The following is a 17,934-nucleotide window of genomic DNA, read 5'->3' on the forward strand; positions in this document are numbered from 1 at the left end:
CTACGAAAAATAGAAGATTAGCCAGGCATGGTGGCACATGCCTGTAATCCCAGCTACTCGGGAGACTGAGGCAGGAGAATCGCTTGAACCCGGGAGGCAGAGGTTGCAGTGAGCCGAGATTGTGCCATTGCATTCCAGCCTGGGCAACAAGAGCGAAACTCTGTCTCAAAAAAAAAAAAAAAAAAAAAAAAAAAAAATTCTCGCCACAGGGTTTTTGATAAATGTCAGAGAGTAGAGAGTTCCAGGTCCCTTTCTCACTCTGATCCACCTATACTGGTCTTCCCATGTTCATTCCTGTCTCTGAACATTTTCTTTTGTTGTTCCCATTGTTTGGACCACTCTTTACTCAGATCTTTACATGGCTGCAGTTTTCTCATTATTCAGTACTTAGCTAAAATGTCATCTCTTTAGATATGTTTTTCCTGACAACCATATCTGAAGTTGTATCCAGAGCCTCTCAATCTGCACTGTGCCCAGAGATCACCCAAAGATCATGTTACAATGCAGACTCTGACGCAGTGGTTCTGCAATGTGACTTGAGATTCTAGATTTCAAGCACGCTGCCAGGAGATGCAATCCAGAGGTTCTATAAGACACTCTGAGTCTGGGCACGGTGGCTCACGCCTGTAATCCCAGCACTTTGGGAGACCGAGGAGGGCAGATCACCTGAGGTCAGGAGTTCGAGACTGGCCTGGCCAACATGGCGAAACACCATCTCTACTAAAAATACAAAAATTAGCTGGGCGTGGTGGTGGGTGCCTGTAATCCAAGCTACTCAGGAAGATGAGGCAGGAGAATCACTTGAACCCAGGAGGCGGAGGTGGCAGTGAGCCGAGATCATGCCATTGCACTCCAGCCTGGGCGACAGAGCGAGACTTCGTCTCAAAAAAAAAAAAAAAAGACACTTTGAGTAACAGCTTCACCTCTCCATCTCTATTACCTATTTTATTTTCTTCATAGTGTTTCTCAGTATTCGAAATTATTTGATTATTTGTTGGTTGGTTGGTTGTTTACTATAATGTAAATTCCCTAAGAGCAGGGACTCTGACCAATTTGTCCAACTTTGTACTCCTGGCAGTTAACACAGTACCTGGGGCATCAGCAAATGCCCTTTAAATATTGCTAAAGGAATGATTTTATGATTCATTAATTCCTTTATCTGTTCAGTGACTGCTTAGTTATACGCCAGGAATTAACTATAAATGATAGAAGGTAGTGCTACTTAAGTGCTAGCCTATGAACTGCTAGGTACTCTGGTTCAAGCTGAGATAAGCTTGAACTCGAATGTAAATCTGATATGTCATTAAGCACGGTGGTTATTTAGGATGCCATGTTTTTTCTTTTTTCCTTTTGTTTTGTTTTTTTTTTGAGACAGAGTTTCACTCTTGTTGCCCAGGCTGGTATGCAATGGCTGATCTCGGTTCACTGCAACCTCCACCTCCCAGGTTCAAGTGATTCTCCTGCCTCAGCCTCCTGAGTAGCTGGGATTACAGGCATGCAACACCATGCCCAGCTAATTTTTTGTATTTTTAGTAGAGATGGGGTTTCACCTTGTTGGCCAGGCTGGTCTTGAACACCTGACCTCAGGCGATCCACCTGCCTGGGCCTCCCAAAGTGCTGGAATTACAGACATGAGCCACCGCACCTGGCCAGGATGCCATATTTTTTCATAGCCAGGCTTTCTTGATCTGATTAGTAGGATATTTCTGGGCAGCAAACACAGGAAGCCACATTTATAGTACTTACTACAGTCTTTTACACAATCTTCACTGTTTGTACGCCCTTTTTACTTGTGTATAGAGCTACACTTTTTTCCCCTCATAGCAGCAAGATTTGCTACATATAATTCTTCATCTGCCAGCAATAGAGATTTTACTTTCATTTTTTTAAACAGTAAAGATTTTAGAATCACATATTAGTTCCCTTCTTTTCCCACCTTCTGTTCTATTTCTGCCTTGAAGACAGTGGGAACATTCACAAAGTTGAGCTAGAAGGAGCACAGAGAAAAGAACAATTTTTCAACAAAACATTTTTATTAAGTTCACCCTGACCCTGAGAATTCTGCCTCATTTATTGAAAATGTTTCAAATGTAAGACATTTCTTGCCTGAAAACAGAAACAAAAATTGGGACCAAATATCGTTTGTATTAAGTTACTGTGTTCATTTTTATGTAGTTAGCAACAGCTTATCTTCTTCCACAAATGATTTGAGGCAGTTTACAAAATTAAAGACAATACTGGATAAAAGAAATAGCTGAAGGAACCAAGGGAAGGGAAGTTTAAAGGAAAGAGAGTAATGCAGCCAATGATAAAATAAACAAGTCACCAAGCCTGAACTTTTTCCTTCTTAGCACAGAGGAAAACGTTCTTGTTAAAGGTGGGCCAGAGATTTGACTCTAAGCTTCTGCATGCCCATAGCAAGAGAGAATGACCATCATTTTAAGGTTTACCAGTGTTAATAATACATATATGTGTGTGTGTGTGTGTGTGTGTGTGTGTGTTTTGTGTGTGTGTATTTGAGACAGTCTTACTCTGTTACCCAGGCTGGAGTGCAGTGGTGTCATCTTGGCTCACTGCAACCTCCTCCTTCTGGGTTCGAGGGATTGTCGAGCCTCAGCCACCTGAGCAGCTGGGACTACAAGCACACGCCACCATGCCTGGCTAATTTTTTTTTTTCTTTTAGTAGAGATGGGGTTTTACGATGCTGGCCAGGCTAGTCTTGAACTCCTGACCTCAGGTAATCCACCTCAGCCTCCCAAAGTGCTAGGATTACAGGTGTGAGCCACTGCACCCAGCCCAATGTTCATAAAATAAAAGCCAGAGTTTTGTTTGCTTGTTTGATTGATTTCGAGAACTACAGTTTTTCTTGATTTTCAGTGCCAAAAGAAACCCTGAATCCTCATAAAGATGAGGTTGTGAGCTAAGTGGGAAATAAGTGTCCTAAAGAATTACACACAGTTTCCTTCAATGTAAGCTATTGTTACAATCACAAAGCACAGTCCATTTAGTCAATTCTATGACTATCCAAACTTTCCCGTTCAACTCCAAAGACTGTACACACGTCAGGAATTGTTGGGAGAAAAGCTGAGTGTTGGGAGAAGCTGATGCAGGGCTTGCATGTCTGACATAATGTAAAAGAGTCTTGGAACATATCTGGGGTCCAGGGTCTAAAACCCCTTGTGGCCTTTGGAACACCAAGCTCTGTGCTAAATGGTGGAAGGCTACCCTGACGCACCATAATCTAAGCCCAGGGCATAAAACCCCTCCTGCTTGGATAGAATCCAGGACTCAGAGCATAAAACCCCTCATGGCCTCTGGAACGTGTCTAGACTTGCTGGCTCCTTGCTCTCCCAGGATCGATTGTATCTTGAGTTAAAAGAACCTGCTCTCCATTATCTCAAGTAGCAGAGCGTATGCTAAACCATCACAGCTGTATGTAAATCATGTGCTTAATGCAATGCTCCCTTTCAACCCCACATTCTCACCACCTGTTTCTTTGTTTGATCGTCAATAAATAGTCTGGGCTTCCAGAGCTGGGGCCTTCGCAGCCTCCATACTTTGCGATGGCCCCCTGGTCCCACTTTCTCTCTCAAACTGTCTTTTCTCATTCCTTGGAGTCTGCCGGACTTCGTCTCCCCCATGATCTGGTGTTGGGTCTGATCACCCCAACAGGGAATGGTCTGGATTAATCCATGGTAGCATTTAGATTGTTATTCCCCAGCATGGCAAGTAGGGTTCAATTTGCATGTCAACTCTGATCCATTCATATTAGCTGCCTAAATAAACTGTGTTGTGAAGTTCTGTGGCTGAGTCCATGCTCAGAAGGAAAATGTTCTGTGATTGATTAACAATGTTTATTGTGGGTACAAGATGGGTGAGTGGCTACCTACAACAACCTATGTGACATCTTTGATTCGTAGGAATGGAGACTTTGCATGCAGGTCTTTTATAGTCCTATCAAAACAACATTTCTCATTACAGCACACTTGATAACTATCACTTGGTAGAGAATTCAAGGTCATTTTCACTGGCTAAAACCTAAGGGCAGAAATGTTGAGGTGTTGATTAATTTATATGCTTTGTATACCAACCAGGAGGAACTTAGTTTAAGGTTCTGTTATGAAAATGAGAGCATCTGAACAAAGTGGCACGTGATCTAATGCCCCCTCTACCTCTTTCTTTCTTTCTTTCTTTTCTTTCTTTCTTTTTTTTTTTTTTTGAGACAGTCTCGCTCTGTCGCTCAGGTTGGAGTGCAATGGCACGATCTTGGCTCACTGCAATCTCTGCCTCCTAGGTTCAAGCAATTCTTCTTCAGCCTCCCAAGTAGCTGGGATTTCAGGCGTGTGTCACCACGCTTGGCTAATTTTTTTTATTTTTAGTAGAGATGGGGTTTCACCATGTTGGCCAGGCTGGTCTCCAACTCCTGACCTCAGGTGATCTGCCCGCCTCAGCCTCCCAAAGTGCTGGGATTACAGATGTGAGCCACTGTGCCCAGCCTCCTCTATCTCTATCTCTTTCTAAAGTATGGATGGGCAAGGCTGAACACTTTAGGGTAAACTCCAACCAGGCAGCCAAATAAGTGATTAAAGACTGAAAATCCTAACTCCATGCATGGCTGCATGAGTTTTTAGCCCAGAAAAATAAGTATTATGTGCCAAGACCATGGAAAACTTTCAATATGACATCAAGAAGCAGTGTAAATAATTGAGTATCTAGGAGAAAATATCAGAAGAGTCAATACAGTCTTGCTTTCACTACATGGGACTCATTATTCCTTATTGGGAATCATTCACAGAATGAGACACAAAAAGACAGATGCTCATGCATTCCGTTTAAGAAACTGTCCTTTAAATTCCCACTTTATAAATATGTTGGCAAAATGACACTCACTCAGTTTTTCTGAGTTAATTTTTATTTCCAAACAGTAGTAATTAACATTCTCTGAAGTAGCCGGGCGCAGTGGCTCACGCCTGTAATCCCAGCACTTTGGGAGGCCGAGGCAGGCGGATCATGACGTCAGGAGATCGAGACCATCCTGGCTAACATGGTGAAACCCCGTCTCTACTAAAAATACAAAAAATTAGCTGGGCGTGGTGGCAGGCGCCTGTAGTCCCAGCTACACGAGAGGCTGAGCCAGGAGGATGGTGTGAACTCGGGAGGTGGAGCTTGCAGTGAGCCGAGATCGCACCACTGCACTCCAGCCTGGGAGACAGAGGGAGACTCCATTTCAAAAACAAAACAACAACAACAAAAACAAAACAAAAAAATTCTCTGAAGTAAAAAAAGTTAGCTTGTGAAAAATAAGTCAAAGTTCATAACAGTTATGGCTGTTAATTCACCTACAAAATTTGGTGAGCCTTTTGAATATGCTAGTTTCATAAGATTTTCTCATCTTAAAATAGAGCATTCCAGCCTGAGTAACATGGCAAAACCTCATCTCTACAAATAATAAAAAAATTAGCCAGGCATGGTGGTGCATGCCTGTAGTCCCTGCTACTCAGGAGGCTGAGGTGGGAGGCTCGCTTGAGCCTGGGAGGCAGAGGTTTCAGTGATCCAAGATGGCGCCACTGTACTCACTTTGGGTGACAGAGTGGGACCCTGTCTTAAAAAAAAAAAAAAAAAGACATAAAATATCAGGATGAAGACAAAAACATTCCAGGATTCTTTGTTTATGATTGACTCTGGAAGCTGGGTTTTTGTTTGGTTTTCTTTGCTGTTGTTGTTGTTTTTAATCCTACGCTAGGAATGAGAAAAAAAAAATCAAATATACCTCAAGACACTTCATTCCCAACAGTTTTGGGCTTCTTAGAACTCCAATTTATGGTTAAGATTAGTCAATTCAGTTATATTCAACAATCAAATAATCATGGGCTATGAAAAATGCAAAAATGAACCAAATATAGTCCCTATCCTCCAGGAACTTACAATTTGTAGGACACAAATGTAAATTATGTTGGCAATAGATGCATGTACAAATGTGAACAAAATGCTATAGGTGCACAGGACAAGGAAAGGATAAAAAGTTACTAGATGTGACAAGTCACTTATAAAGCTATAACTAAAGCAAAAGCAAAGAAAGGTTTCTCAAAGAAGGTGATAATCAGGATAGACCTGGAAGTTTAAAGGTAAAAAACGAAAGCCCACAGGATTCAAGTTAAGGCAATCCCCTGAAAACAAATATAAAGGACAGAAGTGAGACACAGTGACTCTGACCTGCAAGGACTTGCTTATTACCTGGGTAACAAAATAATCTGTACACCAAACCCCCGTGACACACAATGTAACTATATAACAAACCTATACATATACCCCTGAACCTAAAATATTATTAAAATGGCCATACTGCCCAAAGCCATTTACAGATTCAACGCTATTCCTATCAAACTACCAATGACATTCTTCAGAGAACTAGAAAAAACTATTTTAAAATTCATATGGAACCAAAAAAGGGGCCAAATAGCCAAGGCAATTCTAAGCAAAAAGAACATTGCTGGAGGCATCATATGACCCGATTTCAAACTATACTACAGGGCTACAGTAACCAAAACAGCATGGTATTGGTACAAAAACAGATGCATAGGCCATTGGAACAGAATAGAGAGCCCAGGAATAAGGCACACTTAAAACCATCTGATCTTCAACAAACTCAACCAAAAAAAAAAAAAAAAAAAAAAAAGAAAGAAAGAAAGAAAGAAAGAAAAGAAAAGCAAAAGTATTCCCTATTCAATAAATGGTGATGGGAGATAACTGCCTAGCCATATGCAGAAGACTGAAACTGGACCCCTTCCTTATACCTTATACCTTATACAGAAATCAACTCAAGATGGATTAAAGACCCAAATGTAAAACTAAATCTATAAAAATCTGGAAGATAACCTAGGAAATACCATTCTGGACACAGGACCTCGCAAAGATTTCATGATGAAGTCTCCAAAAGAAACTGCGACAAAATCAAAAACTGACAAATGGGACCTAATTAAACTAAAGAGCTTCTGTACACAAAAGAAACTATCAACAGAGTAAACAGACAACCTACATAGTGGGAGAAGATATTTGCAAACTATATATCTGACAAAGATCTAATATCCAGAACCTGTGAGAAACTTAACCAAATTTACAAGCAAAAACGAAACAATCCCCCATTAAAAAGTGGGCAAAGACATGAACAGACACTTTTCAAAAGAAGACAAACACGTGGTCAAACAAGCATATGAAAAAAACTTGACATCACTAATCATTAGAGAAATGAAAATCAAAACCACAATGAGAGAACGTCTCACACCTGTCAGCATCGCTATTATTAAAAAGTCAAAAAATAACAGATTCTGGTGGGGTTGTGGAGAAAAGGGAACACTTATAAGCTGCTGGTGGGAAATTAGTTCAGTCAATGTGGAAAGCAGTTTGGAGTTTTCCCGGAATAATATGTTACAATATGGGAGATTATTCTGAAACCTGGTAGGATAAGGATAGAGACTTCAGGGTGACCAAAAAATCAGAATAAATGTTGATATAAGATAGAGTCACCTCCACCAGCAGGGTCAAAGAAAGTAGTATTGAGGTTACAATCAGTTAATAGTATAGTGATGCCAGCAGCTAGGACTGGATTCGACCCAGCGATCTCATTACAGGGTATATGCCTAAAGGAATATAAATCATTCTGCCATAAAGACAGATGTACATGTATGTTCATCACAGCATTATTCACAATAGCAAAGACATGGGATCAACGTAAATGCCCATCAACAGTAGACTGGATCTTAAAAATGTGGTACATATATACAATGAAATGCTATGCAGCTATAAAAAAGAATGAGATCATGTCCTTTGCAGCAACATGGATGAAGCTGGAGGCCTTATTCTAAGCAAACTAACACAGGAACAGAAAACCAAATGCTGCATGATCTCACTTACAAGTAGAAGCTAAACCTTGAGTACATATGGACACAAAGAAGCGAACAACAGACACTGGGGCCTACTTGAGGGTGGAGGGTGGGAGGAGGGTTTGGATCAGAAAACTACCTATCAGGTACAATACTTATTATCTGGGTGACAAAATACACCAAACCCCCAGGACATGCAATGTACCTATGTAACAAACCTGCACATGTACCCCTGAACCTGAAAGTTAAAACAAAAGAATATAAAACTATTCCCAACCTCACTAATAATTCAAATTTAAACAAAAAGAAATTAATTTTACTTATAAGATGGCTAAGATTAAGAAGGGTAATAATATCCAGTGTTGGTGAATGTGAGGATATTAGCAAAGTCATGCATTCTCATGAAAGTATAAATTGCTACAACATTTCAATAAGCTATTTAGCAGTATTTCCTAAAATAAAAGTGCACATAACAATAGGGTGACTATAGTTAACAATAATTTATTTTGTGTGTGTGTGTGTGTATATATATATACACATCTATATATTTTTTTGAGGCAGGGGGACAGAGTCTTGCTCTGTCGCTTAGGCTGGAGTGCAGTGGCATGATCTCAGTTCACTGTAACCTCCAGCTTCCGGGTTCAAGCAATTCTCATGCCTTGGCCTCTCAAGAAGCTGGGGTTACAGGTGCATGCCACCATGCCTGGCAAATTTTTGTGTTTTTAGTAGAGACAGGGTTTCGCCATGTTGGCCAGGCTGGTGTTGAACTCCAGGCCTCAAGTCATCCGCCTGCCTCAGCTTCCCAAAGTGCTGTGATTACAGGCATGAGCCACCGCACCTGGCCTAATTTATTGTATATTTTAATATAAAAGAGGGGAATTGGACTGTTCCTAACACAAAGAAATGATAAATTCTTGAGATGATGGATGCCCCAATTACCCTGATTTGATCATTGCAAATTGTACGCCTGTATCAAAACATCACATGTACACGATATATACAACTATTAGGTACCCACAATAAAAAAAAAGTAATAAATTTTTAAAAATATGGAACAAATGATAAATGATAAGCTTATAACATATATTGTATATATATTTGACTGATCTTTCATTTTAAGCAGTATCCCATAAGTTTATTAAATGATCATCTTTAGGCCAGGCGCGGTGGCTCACGCCTGTAATCCCAGCACTCTGGGAGGCTGAGGTGGGTGAATCACAAGGTCAGGAGATCGAGACCATTCTGGCTAACACGGTGAAACCCCGTCTCTACTAAAAATTAGCCGGGCGTGGTGGTGGGCACCTGTGGTCCCAGCTACTCGGGAGACTGAGGCAAGAGAATGGCACAAACCCAGGAGGCGGAGGTTGCAGTGAGCCGAGATCGCACCACGGCACTCCAGCCTGGGCAACAGAGTGAGACTCTGTCTCAAAAAAAAAAAAAGAAATTATAATCTTTAGAGAAACATTATTTAGGCCTTTAACTGGTAATTTCTTTCTTCTTATCAATTGGGTTAATGGAAATAACTTCAAATTTTAAAACGGGAGTTATTAAAAGGACAAACAGAGGAAATTTGCAAATTGATGTTAGGTTGATGGTGATAATATAGGGGGAAACTTCATAAGAATAATATATCAAAATGCTGTGCTCACTGTAGAGAAAAACAGAGTTTTAAAAGAGAAAAGAGGCCGGGCGCAGTGGTTCACGCCTGTAGTCCCAGCGCTTTGGGAGGCTGAGGCAGGTGAATCACTTGAGGTCAGGAGTTCGAGACCATCCTGGCCAACATGGTGAAACCCTGTCTCTACTAAAAATACAAAAAAATTAGCTAGGTGTGGTGGCGGGCGCCTGTAATCCCAGCTACTTGGGAGGCTGAGGCGGATAATCACTTGAACCCGGGAGGTGGAGGGTGCAGTGAACTGAGATTAGGCCACTGCACTCCAGCCTGGGCAATAAGAGTGAAACTCTGTCTCAAAAGAAAAAAAAAGAAAAGAAAAGACTGAAGTTAAATTAAAACTTCATTTTGTACAAGCAGTGTAAAGTTTACAAGCAAACTCTTTGCATTCTTTTCAGTTTAAGATTAACATGTCCAAGTTCAGAACTCTTCAAGGTAAACTGTGCAGTACTGAGACAAGAAGCTGCTAGGCAGCAGTCAAGACTGAGTTCAAGATTGAACTCAATCATTGTCACTTCAGCAGGTATAGAGAAAATTCACTACGCCTACATCTAGGAGGTTGCCTCAGTATAGGGCTTACTTATTTATATATGTCAACAATAAAAGTAATGATGCCAATTAACCAAGGTGTCAGCACCAAAATTGTCTCTAAAACACTAGACCCTAAATTACTATTTCTAATATTGGGAAACTAGGAAGGCATATGTGATCCATTATCCAAAATCACCATTTTTTTTTTTTTTTTTTTTTTTGAGACACTCTCACTCTGTTTCCCAGGTTGGAGTGCAGGGGCATGATCTTGGCTCACTGCAACCTCTGCCTCCCGGGTTCAAGCAACTCTTCTGCCTCAACCTCCCAAGTACCTGGGATTACAGGCACGCGCCACCACGCTTGGCTAATTTTTGTATTTTTAGTAGAGACAGAGTTTCACCATGTTGGTCAGGCTGGTCTTGAACTCCTGACCTCAAGTGATCCCCCCTGCTCCGCCCCCCATCTCCCAAAGTGCTGGGATTACAGGCATAAGCCACTGCACCTGGCCCCAAAATCATTTATACAATGAAAGTAGCAACATTAGGTTGAAACAAGGTTTCTCCACCTCAGCACTATTGTCCTTGGGGACCCAGATAATTCTTTGTGGTGGAGCTACCCTACACAATGCAGGACGTTCAGCAGTGTCCCTCGTCTCTATCCACTAGATGTCAGTAGCACCCCCATCCCTGCCCACGGCAATTGTGACAACCAAAAATGTCTCTCCAGACATTGCCAAATGTTCTCCGGGGGGCAAAACTGCCCCTGATTGAGAACCCCTGGGTTAAAGTACAATAGGGTTTGCACATGAGGCAAAAATCTTTTATCTCCACATGTATCTTAACCTGATGATAGCTTAAAAAGAATAGAACCATTTTGTTACCTCTTAATTATTCAGAAAATATTGGGCTAATTATTATAAACCTCTTGAAATTGCTTTATTATGTAGACATATCAATTTCATTGCAATTAAAATATGAAGGATTGCATTTGATTGAAAATCTACAACCTAGAAAATTTCTGAATGGTGCTAAATGGTTTAGATGCTAGTTTTAAAAATGCACGATTTTAAAATCTTATAAAACGTTTCCATATTCAGTCATTAAAGGTTTTATTTGATTTCTTTTAATGTGTCACAGCCAGAGAAATTTCCCAAAACCCAATACAAATTTACAGAGTAATGTCACATTTGAAATGGTTTCACAATTTATAATACTAGTTTTAGGCAATATATGTTTACTACATTTCTGTGATAATGAAACAGAATACTCAGAGTCAAATTTAAAAGGAACATCAGCCCTCCCTACTTTTTGCTTTATTTCAGGTCAATGGAGCCTACATATGCCTTCATGCTTTTATGACTCTGATGAACTTTAAAAGGCATCTTGCATGAATCAAAAGAACGACATGTGTTTTATTTTCATGTGATCTCATATTTTATTTACCCCAGAGCAGTAGATCAATAGTTAAGTGCCCAGAAAGTGCTTTTCAAGAGTGTTGTGGAGTATAAAAAACACAGAGAAATCAATTTCTTTTTCCCATCTCAGGAGACTTGATGCCCTTTTGTGTGGCTCATGGCAACAGTCATCTGAACTTTTAAATCTACATGCTCTAAACTCTGAACATTTGGAAGTAAACAGTAACATATTCAGAATGATTCAAACTGCTTTATTTGTCATCATTTCCAAAGTCACTAATAAGTTATTAAGCTCCCTTATGTGAAATTGCTGCAATGAGCAGTTTATGAAGCAATTTACACAGATCTAAAGACTCTGGAAACTTACTACTTAAAACGGGTACATGGTGGCTCACTCCTGTAATCCTAGCCCTTTGGGAGGCTGAGGCAGGCAGATCACTTGAGGTCAGGAGGTCGAGACCAGCCTGGCCAACAAGGTTAAACCCTGTCTTTACTAAAAATACAAAAATTAGCCGGGTGTGGTGGTGTGCACCTGTAGTCCCAGCTACTCAGGAGTCTGAGGCACGAGAATCGCTCGAACCCAGGAGTCCGAGGCTGCAGTGAGCCACGATTGCGCCACTACACTCCAGCCTGGGTGACGGAGCGAGACTCTGTCTCAAAAACAAAAAAAAAAAACCACAAAAACTTGTACATCAAGACAAGCACTAAATTTGTGCAAGATTTTGAAAAGTTTAAGAAAATAAAGATAATATCTTGAAAGGCCAGAATCCTAGTATCTAGTTCCATTTTCCATTTATTTTACTGAGCTCTCCATCAAGCTATTTAACAATGAATTTGTTTTTTGTACCTTCTATGTGACATGTCACCTGTGGTGTCTTCATATTTGAAATCAAGTTATTGGCAGTGTTGCAAATTTGTCATTTGAGCTTTTGTCTTTTTATTCATCTTATAGAACCTATACAAGTCATTAACTGAAATCTTGCCACTTTGGGCCGCACATTTAGCAATTTTTTTTTTGCTGTGGTCAAACAAATCTAAACATATGAGCACATCAGCCCATGGGCAAGAATTAGCTTTATCCTGATAGGAAAATCTTACTACCTTAAGAAAGTTTCCACTTCATGCCCTTTAATAGTATTAATCATATTAATATGATAGATCAGCATCGTATTAATATGATAGATCAGCTTTAAAATAATGGGAAAGTCAAGATGATGCTTTTATTTTAAAAACAGAAATTTAACAGTGCAAAATTCACTCATGATTCCTTTAAAAAGAATATTGTCAACAATAGACACTGGGATGACAAGAGGAGGAGGGTGAGGGACAAGGGTCGAAAAATCACCTACTGAGTACTATGCTCACTGGGTGACAGGTTCAATCATACCCCAAACCTCAGGATCCCACAATATACCCTTGGAATAAGCCTGTACATGTGCCCCAAAAAATCTAAAATAAAAGTTGAAATTTAAAAAAAGAAAAAAAAAGGAGAAATGCCAGAGGAAATAACAATAATAAACGAATATTGTCAGATGCTTATTTGCAGTTATTTACAAAATGTATTTGAAGATTAAAAGTAAACTGTGCAGATTTCTTCCCATAAACTCTAAGATGAAATATGTATTAATGTGCTTGAGATGAATAAGAACAATATTTAAAATACGGTACATATATATTTAGAGTTAAATCTGAAAAGAACTTAGAAATTTAGAAAATACTTTTAAAACGTAATAACTGGGTTACAGGAAAAAATGAGAACTGTAATTATAGACTATTCCGAAAACTAATGATAATGAGATTACTATACATCTATATTTCTTATGTTATATAGCCAGAGCAGTACTCAGAGCAAAATCCATAGCCACAGATGTTTTCATTACTAACTAAGACCAAAAATAAACAAGCTTATTAGTCAACTCAAGAGTTATAAACAAAACAGCAAAACAACAATAACAACAACTGGTAAACAGACTTAATCAATGAACTCAGATGAATGAATCAGGAAACAGAAAGAATAAAAGTGAAAATTAATCCAAGAGCACGTTCTTTGAAAAAATAACAAAAAACTAGCAAAACTTCTGACATGTCCAACGGGAAACTGAGAAAACATTAATGTATTCACTAGCAAATACAAAGAGAACATAGCAACAAAAACAGGTATTTTATAGAAAATATCCTATAATGCTCATGAGAATACTGAAAAATCTGAATGAATTAAAGGATTTTCTTGGAAATTGTAGAGTCTAAATGGATTTAGAAAGATTCATGAAATCTGATATAAATGACCATGGAAGAAATGGGAAGTTTTCAGAGAACTTCTCGCCACAAATATGCACGATTCAGATTATTTATCCACAAAGTTTTTATTTCATATGCTTTTTAAAGTATTTCAAAACACAGAAAGTGCTAGAAATATTTCTATACCACGTTCATGGTGACAATAAAAAGAAAAAATCTTCAAGAATTAGCTCCTAAAAAGAAACCTATATGCTATTCTTCATGAAAATAGAGCTAAAAATCTTAGGAAAAACCTAGCAAAATATGTCCAGTAGCTTGTTGAAAATAACTAAAATAGTCAAAATCAAATAATGAAAAATAAAAACAAAAATTAACTTATGTAAGGGTTAGATCAATGTAAAGAAATTTATCAGTATAATGTACTAAATGATTAAAAAACCCAATGATCATAATAATACATGCTGAAAAGATAGTTACATTTCAAAATCGATTATTGATTAAAATAATTTTTAGTGAACTGGAAATAAAAGGATACTTTTATCAGAAAGCAAATCATATTTAACAGTGACTCACCAGATTATGTGGAGTAGAAACAGTCCCATTACAGTAAGGAAGAAGACAAGTGTCCATGTTATCCCACCATTATGTCACTCTGTTCTGATAGTGCCACTACAATGAGACAAAACATCAACAACTAGGTATTACTATTGAAAAGCAGGAGAGAAACTTTAAAGTACATGCAGATGACATGAAATATGGGATTGCTTTCTGGGAAAATGCAAGAAAATAATCATATATCAAATTGAAAGGGGGAACTAACAGCTGGCAAAGAATGTCCGTGCAGCAGGGTACGGAGGTTCATGCCTGTCATCCCAGCAGTTTGGGAGGCCAGGGCAGGTGCATCACCTGAGGTCAGGAGTTCGAGACCAGACTGGCCAACACGGTGAAACTGCCATCTCTACTAAAAATACAAAAATTAGGCAGGCATGGTGGTGTGCCTGTAATCCCAGCTACTCAGGTGGCTGAGGCAGGAGAATTGCCTGAACCTGGTGGGTGGAGGTTGCAGTGAGCCGAGATCGAGCCACTGCACTCCAGCCTGGGCGACAAAGCAAGACTCTGTCTCAAAAAGAAAAAGAAAAAAAAAAAAAAAAAAAAGGAAAAAAAGGAATGCCTGTGCACACATAAATTCATGCAAAAAATTGAGAATAATGGAAATTTTGGCAAAAAAAGGGCAAAGGATCAAATAAGCAGAAAAAGAAATACAAATGACCATTCAACATATAAAAAGTTCAGTTTTACTATGAAACAAAGAATTGCAAATCGAAGCAGTATTTATATACTGCTATACCATTTGTTTTGCCAAAAGAGTTTTGAAAACCAGTAAGATATGGTGCAGGACTCTGGAAAACGGACACTCATATACAGCAAATAATCTGTACACTGACATAATCCTTTCGAAAGGAAATTCACATGTACTAAAACCTTACATGTTTCTATACTTTTTGACTCCAAAATTTAAATTTACACCAAAGATATTAATAGAAGTGAATAAAAATTTGTCAGTTTCCAGAATATTTATTATAGCATTGCTTGTTGTAATTAAAATAAATTTAAAAACATATAATAGATCTAGAAAATGAATGAAATATTAGACAGTCATTAAAAGATGTGGGAATACACTCAAAGTAACACTGTGGATCGGATGCAGTGCTCAGGTCTGTAATTCCAGCAATTGAGAAGGCTGAGACAGGAAGATTGCTTGAGCTCAGGAATTCGAGACCAGCCTGGGTAATATAAGCAAGAACCCATCCATTCAAAAAAAGTTTAAAATTAGCTGGATATGGTGGCATGTGCCTGTACTCCCAGCTATTGTAGGGGCAGAGGGTGGCTGAGGCAGGAGGGTTGCTTGAACCCAGGAGGTCGAGGCTGCACTGTCCTATGATGGTGCCACTGCACTCCAGCCTGGGTGACAGAGCAAGATCCTGTCTCTATAAAAACACCACCACCACCACCACCACCACCACCACCAAAACAACAACAATAACACAAAACAAAAACAAAACACAGTTAAGTTCAACAAAGAAGATGACAAAGCTGTATAATAGCATGATTCCAGTTTTGTTTTTAAGAAGAAATGTATATGTATTTACACACATACACACAAAAGAAAACACAGGGCTTAGAAAGGTACGTTCCAAATATTTAGAAAATGTTAACATTGATCATTCGTTGATGCTGGTGGAATTACAGGTGATTTTTACTTTTCTCCTTGTGCTTCTTTGTGTTTTCTAAGAATTTCTATTGCTCTTTTAAAAAGATGATACAACCAATATAGAGAAACCATCATTCACAAGAGATTGTCTTCTCAAATGAATGACTTACACTAAGACCCACTGTTTTGCTGTCTTCAACCCTAGTTACATAGATGACTAAGTAAAAGCCAAAGAAAGCCACTTGATACTTTTATGAAGTGTAAGGCTAAAGGAAAGCTGAAGCAGATGTCTATGTCCTTAGCATAGCTTTCTTCCTTGATGCAAACAAAATGCTTTGTTATAATCTCTATCTATGCATATTGATTTTTCCTTCCCATGATGACTTTACTTAGTTTAACATTTCCCAAGATGACTTCATCTAGTCTGGCTTTTTTTTTCCCCCCAGGGGTTAGCTAGGTGAGCTCTTCCTTCTGGAAATTTCCATCGCACTTAATATAGTGACATTGCTAGAATGGCTGGGCTAACTTGTGGCTGCCTCTCCCTTTAGTACAGCTTTTCCTGACTCTATGTCCTTGCAACCAAGATGAAGGAGAGAGAAAAAGCTTCCTCAGCTGGATTTAGCTGACGGACATGGGTCCTTTACAGTAAAATACCACCCTTACAAGGAGGGAGAAATGATGTGTTTCTCAAAGTGCTGCAGAAGTCTCATTGTTATTTTCCTCATTGTTGCTTTGAAAATCCAATATTTCTATTTAACACCAGGGTCACCCAATCTAATTCTGCCATTCATGATTTTCGAGGAACGGGGTGGAATTTGGGGACTGAATTTATGAAGAGGCAGAACGGTAGAGAGGAAAGCCCTGACATCAGCCTCTGGGCGGGGCATTGATTGGCATCTGTGGAATGCCCACCGGGGAAAGATTCTTTTACATTCATTATCTTAATTCTCAGAGCATCTCTGAGGTTTTGTTGCAACTTCAGGGTTCTTTTTTAACTTTTATTTTAGGTTCAGGGGTACATGTGCAAGTGTGTTATACAGGTAAATTGTGTGTCACATGAGTTTGGCGTACAGATTTTGTCATCCAGATAATAAGCATAGTATTCGATAGGTAGTTTTTCGATCCTCTCCTTCCTCCCACCCTCTACTCTCAAGTAGGTAAGAGGAAGCTCTGAAGCTCTCCTGGGATGTTCACCCGCCGTGGTGAGAGTCAGGTGAGGCCCTTCACAGAAGGGCACCCTTTGTTTACCGGAGAGAAAGGAGTCACGTTTGTTTCCTGAATGAAGATAGTCTGTCTATGAACCAGGTATCTCAGCCTCGAAAAGGTGAGAAGTGCATGCCAAGAAAACCTCTAGACAGGACTCAATTCTTCCCATGAGGCACCTAACCAGAGAATCGCAGAAGGGGCGAGGGAAGGATTCCAACTGTGAGGCAGCAGAGGAAACATTCTTTTGAGGTAGAGTCTGGAAAAAAACAATGAATCTGTAGATTTTCATAAATAACTGACAGGAGACAGGCGACTTCTATGAAAATATTAACCCAAATGATGGGTGTTAATCATTAAACCTTTTACGTGATGGATTTGTTCTTTTTCAGATATCTTAATCTGGGTCACAGAATGGCTCAGGCAGCTTTAAGTGTAGAGTGGGTTTTTCTTCCTTTTTTGTTTGCCTTTTTTTTTCTATTCCAAAAGGATGTTGTGACCTTCCTCCCTCCCTCCCTCCCTCCCCCCCTTCCTCTCTTTCTCTCTTTCTTGACGAAGTTTCACTCTGTGGCCCAGGCTGGACTGCAGTGATGAGAACGGATTCAAGCAATTCTCCTGCCTCAACTGCCCAAGTAGCTGGGATTACAGGCGCCCGCCACCACGCCTGGCTAATTTTTGTGTTTTTACTGGAGACAGGGTTTCACCATGTTGGCCAGGCTGATCTCGAACTCCTGACCTCAAGTGATCCACCTCCCAAAGTGTTGGGATTACAGGCGTGAGCCACCAT

General features: G+C 39.5%; 1 protein-coding gene across 3 annotated transcripts in view; it reads right to left on the reverse strand.

The window, feature by feature from the left end:
• Nucleotides 1-17,934, reverse strand: part of LOC105478158 (carbonic anhydrase 5B) — a 99,137-nt gene that overhangs the window by 51,977 nt on the left and 29,226 nt on the right. For all 3 annotated transcript variants that reach the window (XM_011735205.2, XM_071088550.1, XM_071088551.1), the window contains one exon: nt 14,306-14,401. The gene's annotated coding sequence lies outside the window, so the exon portion shown is untranslated. The remainder of the gene's footprint in view (nt 1-14,305; nt 14,402-17,934) is intronic.

Source organism: Macaca nemestrina, chromosome X (assembly GCF_043159975.1).
Source record: "Macaca nemestrina isolate mMacNem1 chromosome X, mMacNem.hap1, whole genome shotgun sequence".
Taxonomy (NCBI): Eukaryota; Metazoa; Chordata; class Mammalia; order Primates; family Cercopithecidae; genus Macaca; species Macaca nemestrina.